The sequence below is a fragment of the Hemicordylus capensis genome, chromosome 2, assembly GCF_027244095.1.
Source record: "Hemicordylus capensis ecotype Gifberg chromosome 2, rHemCap1.1.pri, whole genome shotgun sequence".
NCBI classification, from domain to species: Eukaryota; Metazoa; Chordata; class Lepidosauria; order Squamata; family Cordylidae; genus Hemicordylus; species Hemicordylus capensis.
The window spans coordinates 263,845,253-263,855,276 of NC_069658.1; positions in this window are offsets into that span (position 1 = coordinate 263,845,253).

Consider the following 10,024-nt stretch of genomic DNA (forward strand, 5'->3'; position numbering starts at 1 on the left):
AATGGAGGCTTGAAGGCATACCTAATACATGATACACAATTGAAAGGAGCTATGCATGGTCAGTTTGGCAGGGGGGTGAAAAAAATTTAGGAGGTTATTATTATAGTACTCTACAAATATGTAGCTCAGAGGTTTTGTCATTACTTGGAACCTACCTGTTCTCTGAAGCCTATGTCCTAACTCCGTAGTCTCCGTCCTCAACTGAAAGAAAGCCCAAGGCTGCAATCCTATTCAGACTTACCAGAGAGAGCTTCATTAAGCACAGTGCCACTTGCTTTTGAGTGAGCATGCTTAAGATTGTGCTGATAGTGTACTTGTCCCAAAGTGCCCACACTTTCAGAGGACCCTGAAGGATTTGGTAGAGATGTAGAAAACCTGGCAAATCATCTAGAGTTTTGTCCTCACTTTTCTAAGAAAGCTGAAGAAAATCTCAATCCATTTTTAATATAGATATACCAAGTGAAAAAGGAAAATAGTTTCCTTTTTAGAAAGTGGGTGCAGGAGTTAAATTTGAGATTAAACTCAAATACAGAATGGGACCTTGAACATATACACCGCTTTCATTCCAATACAGTACCCAAGTCTTCAGGGCGGATATGTCAGTGCAATCTTCTATATATTTATTTCTAGGTTTACCCATTTCTAATCCCATATGTGGCAGCTCTCGCGAGAGTTCGCGAGCAGCTGCCGATAAGCAACGGGATGGGGAAGAAAATAGGGATGCCTCATGTGGGACAGCCATTGGGGGCAGGAGGGAGGAGGTAGCAGCATGCCGGTTTTCTGGCCCACCTGCCAGAAACCACAGGTGGGTGAAGAAGCAGGTTGCTCCCACCAGCGGCTGGCGGGAGCAGGCAGTGCCGGGAGCAACAGGTGGCGGCGGCAGGCAGGCCAGCAGGAGCAACAGGTGGTGGCAGCGGGCTGCTGGGGATTGGAGGGCAGGAGGAGGTGGCGGGCTGGCTTTCTAGCAGGCCCGCCAGCCAGAAACCACAGGGTGGGGGAGGGGAGTGGGCCGGCGGAGATGCAGATGCTCTGCACTGGCCCAGGTAGTATACTTCTATTTCTTCATTCACTCACTCGCTTGAAACAGAGCTGGAAGCTCACATTCAAAATGAAATGCAGAATTGCATCCTGAATATGTGTACCAAAACTCATTCTGATATTCATGAGCTGCTATTATATCGTGAAAAAGTGGAAGGCCAAATGAGCTAATTCTAGGCCTCACTTCAACTGCCAGTATTAAATGTGTTTTTGTCCTTGTAATAATTAATGGAGATTAAATTGCTTTTGCTGATCTAGGTAGAAGATTATGGAACATAATCTGGGTTTGAGGTAACTGAAGGGAATAGTGGCTAATTCTACAAAGAGAAGTGTTGATTCTTAATGCTGCAATCCTGTACACGTTACATGAGTAGTTCTCACTGGATACAGTAGCCCTCACAAAATCCAGGTATGTATAGATTAAATGGAGCCCTATTTTCTTGCAGAGTCTCAACATTCAGCTTTCATAAGAAAGGGGTGGTACACATGTACACCACAAAAACAGGACTCCTGGATAATCAAAATTCCTGGTCCTTTAGTGTACATTAGTCTTGTTCTTTTCTCATGACAGGATTTTGTGAGAAGAGAGTTAATGGGACTTACTAATAAATAAAAGTGTGTAAGATTGCATTGCAAATTTGCTGGAAGTTCTACCTAAATCCAGGTATATGAGGCAGGAAAAAGAAGCGGCTGGCTGGGATTATTCTGTGAAGAGATATAGCAAAGATTCAGAAAGACTGTAGAAAGTTTGCAGGAAGCAGAGTTTAGATTGGGTGTTAAAAAACTTCAATGCTGAGGTCTCATAAGGCTTGCCTCAAATTTAGCCCTGGTGGGTCTTACAAGCATTTATTATCATCTCACCCCTCCACCAAAGAGTTTTGGGCAGCATACATGCCCTCCTTTTATCTTCGCAACAACTTGGTGAGGGTAGTTTCTTTCCCCAAAAGGAACAGGTACACAGTCTGGGGGTGCTTCTGGATCCAAACCTCTCCCTGGTGGTCTACGTTAAGGTACTGACCAGAGGTGCTTTTTATCTGCTTCGGCTGATATGCCAACTGTCCATTTCTTGAGATAAATTACCTCAGAACAGTAGTACATATGCTCGTAACCTCCAGACTTGACTACTGCAATTCACTCTATGTGGGGCTGCCCTTGTACATAGTCTGGAAACGGCAGTTGGTACAGAATGCTGCAGCCATGTTCATCTCTGCGTCATCTTGGAGAGACCATATTACTTCTATACTAAAAGAGCTACACTGACTACCAATAAGTTTCCGGGCAAAATACAAGGTGCTGGTTATAACCTATAAAGCCCTAAACAATTTAGGCCCAGGGTATTTAAGAGAACGTGTCTTTCCTATGAGCCCTACTGCCCATTGAGATCATCCGGATTGGTTCATCTGCAGTGACCACCAGCTCGTCTGGTGGCTATGCATGGACGGCCCTTCTCTGTTACTGCCCCTGGGCTTTGGAATGCACTCCCTGCTGAAATAAGAGCCTCCCCATCTCTGACAACTTTTAAAGTCTCTAAAAACTTTTTTTTTTACCCATGCATTTTAACTGGACTGTGGTTTTAAATTGTTTTCAGGTTTTTATTTTTACTCTCTTTGATGTTGTTGTAAACTGCCCAGAGATGTAAGTTTGGGGTGGTATACGCATTTGAAAAATAAAAAAAAATTAAAAGGTTAAACCGAGAAATGGCGACTGGCCCACATCATCCAGTACACTTTGCAGCTGAGCAGAAGTTTTGAGCCTGAGTCTCCTCCCATCTAAATCTAGTTGTCTTAACCACATCCCATTGCTTGGCAATTGCAGTAAATGAAGATTGCTATGATTGGCAGAGTCTGATCCTGACACAGCTAGGAGTGGCCCCAATGTGGAGCTGGGGGCGGGAGTTGAATCTTGAGAGTTGTGAACAAAGCTTGGTGGACTCTGGCAGATCATGAGTGGAGCTAGGGATGGAACCAATAGTAAAAATCCATTGTTGAGCTAGAACACAATTGTACTGGTTGAAGCAACAACATAGTGGCTTTGACGATCCTAGACATTAGCAAATCAAACCATAGGGGAGCCTAACATAAAAGTATACCCCGTAGCAAGACAGGTACTTGTGTGCAGCTATTTGCACTTTATTATTTATTTAACATATTTGTATGTTAATATGTTAATAATACGTTATTATTTATTTAACATATTTGTATACTGCCCAAAACAGAAGTCTCTGGGTGGTTTACAACAAAATAATAAAAACAACAAGTAAAAAAGGTTAAAACATTACAACAATTTAAAATTAAAACAACCAAATTTAAAATCATCAAACTATTAAAACAGTAATTAAAAGCCGGGGTGAAAATTTTTGTCTTGACTGCCTTTTTAAAAGTTGTAAGACACCAACTTGACAACACAATCTTCCTTCCCTCCTTCCAAGATGTGGGGAGGCTCTTATTTATTTATTAAACATATTTTTATACCACCCAAAACTTATGTCTCTGGGCGGTTTACAACAAAACAAAATATTTTGTTTCAGCAGGGAGCGTGTTCCAAAGCTTTGGGGCAGCAATAGAGAAGGCTGTCCCTGAGCAGCCACCATTAAACAATTGTTTATCTTTGTTGATCTGAAGCAGCTCTTAGATGAGCTATACCCTAGCTTCTAAAAATGTAGGTTACCCTATTGAAGTACTGCCAGGTACTAGGAGCACCAGCTCTCACAACTGTTAACAAGTCTTTTAAAAATCCCGTTTTGGTTTTTTTAATTGGTAGGCTAGGAGCAGGTCCTGTCCTTCATCTCCAGGCACTGAAATATGGATGAAAAATTGTGCCTGCCTCATGTAATGTGAATGAATAAAATAAATTCCTACATCCCACAAAATCTTTTGGCTTTTCTGTTAGGGGTACTAAAGCACTTTTCTTTTGATCTCACATCTTCATGCCAAATAAGAATCAGCTGGCCTATTTGAATATTTTTGGCCTGATGATAAAGTAAAGTTGTGCTATTGAGTCGGTGTCGATTCCTGGCGACCACAGAACCATGTGGTTTTCTTTGGTAGAATACGGGAGGGGTTTATTATTGCCTCCCCCCATGCAGTGTGAGATGATGCATACTGGTGGGGATTTGAACCAGCAACCTCTTGCTCCCTAGGCAAGTTAGTTCCCTGCTGCACCATAGAGTGGCTAAAGGTTGTGCTGGTGTTGACTCCTGGTGACCATAGAGCCATGTAGTTTTCTTGGTAGAATACAGGAGGGGTTTACCATTGCCTCCCCCTGTGCAGTATGAGATGATGCCTTTCAGCATCTTCCTATATCGCTGCTGCCTGATATACCAGGGGGATTAAAACCAGCAACCTCTTACTCCTTAGGCAAGTTACTTCCCCACTGCACCATTAGGAGTTGAATTTCTGAATTGTGAGTGCTTGGGCTCAACTTCCTCCATGGTAACAGCTTCTGCCCTAGGTCCTGCCCAGAGATACCCTTTATTACGACTCAAATTTGTTGCAGGGCATTGAGGACAGGCTCCAAACTAAGCCCTGATGAAGCCTAGTTTGGGGTGGGAACCAGCAGCTGCTTGGTCATTTTATTTTTAGACAGTCCAGTGCTCAAATGTTTCCATTCCTATCAACATCCTATAGACCAGGGATTCTCAGTGTTGGGTCTCCAGATGTCATCGGACTTCAACTCCCATAATCCCTAGCCCCAGTGGCTTTTGGTTGGGGATTATGGGAGTTGAAGTCCAATGACATCTGGGGACCCTAATGTTGAGAATCCCTGCTAGACGAAGGGTAGGCAAACTTGCAGGGGCGTAACTACCATTAGGCAAGGGGAGGCAGTCATCTTGGGGCCCCACTGCCTCGAGGGGCCCCCCAGAGGCACAACACATGACTCCCCACCCGCCCAGTTGCACCCCCTATGAATTATGTTGAGTCTCTTGGAGATTGGCAGGAGCAGAGAGTTAAAAAAAAACCTAGATTCAATGTGAACTAGATATTCACCATATTCATAATGGGGATGTGAGTGTGAGTGCACTATATATTGTGAAGCGTGTTTGTGTGTGTATATCAGCAAGGGGCCCATTTTAAAATCTTGTCTCTGGGCCACCTCCAACCTTGCTATGCCCCTGCAACCTTGGCTCTCCAGCTGTTGTTGAATTAGAACTCCCATCATCCCCAACCACGATTCAACAACAGCTGGAGAAATTTCAGTTCTCTATTAGCAGCCACTCCTGGTGTAACTATATTTTCCAAGGGCGTTTCTCTTTCTCACACAACACAGACTTTGGAATGCTCTCCCAGTGGTCATTGGCTCCTCGGACTCCATCACAGTTTTTAGAAAGTTTGTTAAATGTTGGCTTTTTATCCAGGCCTTTACATGGCTTTTTAGTTTAGAAAAAAGACAACTGTGGGGAGACATGATAGAGGTCTATAAAATCATGCGTGGTGTGGAGAAAGTGGATAGAGAGGAATTCTTCTCCCTCTCACATATCACTGGAACCAGGGGTCATCCGATGAAATTGATTGCTGGGAAATCTAGGACCAACAAATGGAAGTACTTTTTCACACAACGCATAATCCACTTGTGGAATTCTCTGCCACGAGATGTGGTGACAGCCAACAACCTGGATGGCTTTAAGAAGAGTTTGGATAACTTCATGGAGGAGAGGTCTATCAACGGCTACTAGTCGGAGGGCTGTGGGCCACCTCCAGCCTCAAAGGCAGGATAGGATGCCTCTGAGTACCAGTTGCAGGGGAGTAACAGCAGGAGAAAGGGCATGCCCTCAACTCCTGCCTGTGGCTTCTAGCGCCATCTGGTGGGCCACTGTGCAAAACAGGATGCTGGACTACCGGTAGATGGGCCTTGGGCCTGATCCAGCAGGGATATTCTTATGTTCTTATGATTGTTTTATTGCTGCTTCTGTGTGTTTTTACCCGTGTATAGTTTTTATGTTTGTATTTTATATATTTTAAATCAGATTTGTTTCATATTTTTAGTCTAATACTTTTAACTGTCATTTTTATTGTATGTATTTAACTTTGGTAAACTGCCTTGGGATTGTTTTTAATGAAAGGTGGTATATAAATTTAACAATAAATAAATAAAATAACCAGGATGGAACCAGGGGTCATGCCATGAAACTGATGGCCAGGAAATTTAGGACTTACAAAAGGAAGTACTTTTTCACACAGCGCATAATTGATCTATGGAATTCTCTGCCACAGGGTGTAGTGATGGCCATTAGTTTGGATGGCTTTAAAAGGGGCTTAGACAAATTCATGGAGGGCAGGTCTCTCAATGGCTACTAGTCTGGTGGCTATAGGCCACCTCCAGCTTCAGAGGCACGATGCCTCTCAATACTAGTTGCAGGGGAGCAACAGCAAGAGAGGTGGTATGCTCTCCCCTCTTTCCTGTGAGCTTCCAAGAGGCATGTTGTGGGCCACTGTGTGAAACAGGATGCAGGAGTAGATCTGCATCCAACGGAGTTGTTCTTATGGGCTTCAAATGGACCCTCAAGCAAACATGGAAGATTCACTACCAGCTGTTCTCTTCTGCCGGTTGAAAGGTAAAAAGGTAAAGTTGTGCCCTCGAGTCGGTGTCGACTCCTGGCAACCACAGAGCAAGGTAAGGCATCTCCTATACAAACCCCATCCCCACCCTTCGTCCTTCAGCTCCTGCAAGCCACATGCCCGCCTGCTGAGTCTGCCCTGCTTCTTCGATCCTAACTCTGCCCCTTTGCTCTCCCAGCAGTCAGGGCAACCTGCCAATGGGCCAATTGAAGAGTGAGGAGATACACTGGAAGGAGGCCTGTGGAACTATCCTCCCTGCTGGCGGGCAAATGGAGGGAACCACCAGACATGACAAAGTTGACTTGCCCGCTCCCACCGCCCGTGGAGTCTTGGCTAAAACGTTCTCTATGGTTGGGAGGGTGAGGCTTTGGGGTAAGCGCTTTCAAAATCCCCCTGTTCTTTTCTCCCTGTGACAATTACATCCTAGATATAGCAGTCTTTATCTCCACTTCTGCCTTAAGACTTCGTTAATTTTTAATCTCCAATTAAATTATACAGAGGGGTTACTATTCATTATAGAGAAGCCAAGCCACGAAACGATCTCTACGCCTTTAGGGAATCATGGCCAACGACAAAGGAAGTTCAAGCTATGTGATTCTCTAGTCTTCTTAGTTCCTATCTCTATGGCTTGCTCTCCTTGATGGGCAGGGGTGTTATGGGTGGTGGAGGCTGTTCCGATCTCCATTACCCCGCCCGCACCGCATGAAGATGCTCTGGTGTTTGGAAATTGATTGATCCTGAGAATATATTAAGTTAATTTCATCAGCATTGTTTTGGGGCTCATTTTCTGTGCGTTTTTTTTTAAAAAATAAAAAATAAAATACTATCCACGCTTTCAAAAAGAGCTCGAGGCGGCTTACAACCGACATGAAAATGATAGCTCAGTATTAAATAATGTTAAAAATATGTGTGTGATAAACAACAGCAGAGAAGAAGAGCAGCTTAAGCTATATTATCCACAAAATAAAGCTCATGTCATGTTGCAGGAAGTCTGAGAATGTCTCCATGGAAGACAAGACATTATTGTGGTTTTTCTTGCTAGGCAGCTAGAAGAGAATAATTACAAGCTCAGCCCTTTAGAGTTCTTTTTTTTATTTAACGCTTCTTTCTGCTTTATTGCGGCAGATGCTGGACGTTTGTTACACCATCTGTCACAAGAAAAGCTTGTTGCGCTTGGTATGGCTCCTCGAGGAGCTCCTGACAAAATGCCCAGCAAATACTGATCAGTAAAATCTTCAGATCAAGAATTTTGGGCATGGGACTCTGACAAATGCACAGGAAGGAGATTTTCTGTGTGTTTGAGGGTGGGGGGAATTAGAAACAAATTTACAAACATAATGGGGACTTGCCCAGAGAGTCCTGTTTGTACAATTGCAACATACAGAGAATATGCTTCTGTGAGCCTTTAAAATTTGTTCATTAGCTCTCCCCTGCAGAGACTTCAATTGCAGGGTCAACATTTGTAATGGAGTAAAAAGAAAAGTGTGTGTGTGTGTGTGTGTGTGTGTGTGTGTGTGTGTTTGCATGCAGATCTTCCCCCGTAGTGTGCCAAGTTCAGGGTTAAATACATAGTGTGCAGGATTAAAGGCAGGGTCATGGTGGCAGAGGATTCTTTGTAAAGTCAAGTCTTGTTCTTTGCTATAGTCAAGGGCATGGTTTTTTGGGGTTTTTTTGGCAAAATGATATTGTAAGAGTCTTGCCAAAGGCACTTTTTGCAATTATAATGACTAGCAATATAATCGTAGAGCTGTAGGGTTCCTAGGCCATCCAATGATGCAGGGAATTTAGAGCTAGAGCATCCTCAACAGATGACTGTTCAGCCTGTGTCTGAAGACCTCTGAGGAGGGAGAGCCTATATAATTGTCTTATTCAGTTGTTAAACTGTTTTTATGGCTAAAAATGTTCCACTAATTTTCAGCTGCAATCTACTCTCCTGTAACTTAAGCCCATTGGATCTAGTCCTGCCCTCTGGGGCAGCAGAGAATAAATCTTTGCCCTCTAAGTCAGTGACATCCCATCAGGTATTTCAATAGTCCTATCATGTCCCCCCTCAGCTTTCCCTTCTCCAGGTTAAACATACCCAGTTCCCTTAACTTTACCTCATAAGGCTTCTTTTCCAGACCCTTGATCATCTTTATTGCCCTCCTCTAAACCTGCTCCAATTTGTCCAGTGGCACTCTTACCCTTGGACTTCGGGGCTGAAGTCCAGGGTCTCCACACCCCCTGGGCCCCCTGAAATCCTCCTTAGTCTGTCCTGGGTGGTGTGGTCACCGGCACCGCTGGCCCACACTGCACTGGGTGGCCGAGTGTGATTGTGACCTGTGTTGCGTGCTTTAGAGACAGAATGGGGAGTGGGGAAAGAAATACGTGGGATAGGGATATGTTAGGTTATGTATTGAAATGTTTCTGCTAATGCATACTTGCAAAATATATACTTGTTTTATATTCTTACATTCTTGTGAGTTCAATTGCTGTTTGTGCCCTCAAGAACCCCCGTGTTAAAAAAGACAGGGTGTGTGTGTGAGTGTGAAGGGGGATGATGCTTAACTTGCAGGGGGGGCTCCAGCAAGGGGGGGGGCTCCAAAGGCCTTTAGGTCCAGGTTCCAAAATTACCTAGATGCACCTCTGAATTTGTCTATAGTACACTCTATCTTTCTTAAAGTGTGGCACAGTACTGCAGGTGAGGTCTGAGTAATGTAAAATAAAGTGAAGCTATTTACTTGAAAACAAGTTTATTTTCATGCATTCTGACACCACATTAGCCTTTTTTGTAGCTGCATCACACATTATGACTCATGTTCAGCTTGTAATTGATTGCAATTCCAAAATGTACAAGCACCAAGTCAGGTATCCTATATCATTCTATATCTTTGCATTTGACTTTTGTGGCTTAAATGCAGAACCCTGTTGAATTTCATGTTGTCAGTTTCAGCCAAGTCTTCCATTCTGTCTAGGTCATTTTGAATGTTGTACCTCTGAGGTGTTAAAATACTTACCCCTCCCAGTTATTGTCATCATCTGCAAATTTGATGAGGATCCCCTCCACCATTTTGTCCAATAAACATGTTGGAGTACCAGGCCCTTACAGAGCCCTGTGGCACCCCAACCAAAACTTCCCTCCAGCTCAATCTTCTGTGTTAAAAGGATTTCCCCTTAATGCTACAGAAAAAGCAATCAGTTTTATTTAGTCCTTGCCCCTACGCACTTGTAATTCAGTGCAATTCAGGGTGCCCAAAGTACTGATGGTAGACATTAGCATTCACCCCCTAGTGCAGGAGGACAACTAAACTCCTAGGTGATTTCTTTGTCTCAGTAGCCCTTTGGAATCGATAGCACCAAGTGAGGCTAATGAACAAGTCTACAGGAAGGTAAAGTGTGTAGGCATTCCTAGCTGCAAGTTTCAGTTTATAAAAAAGGGGACCAGGGGATAC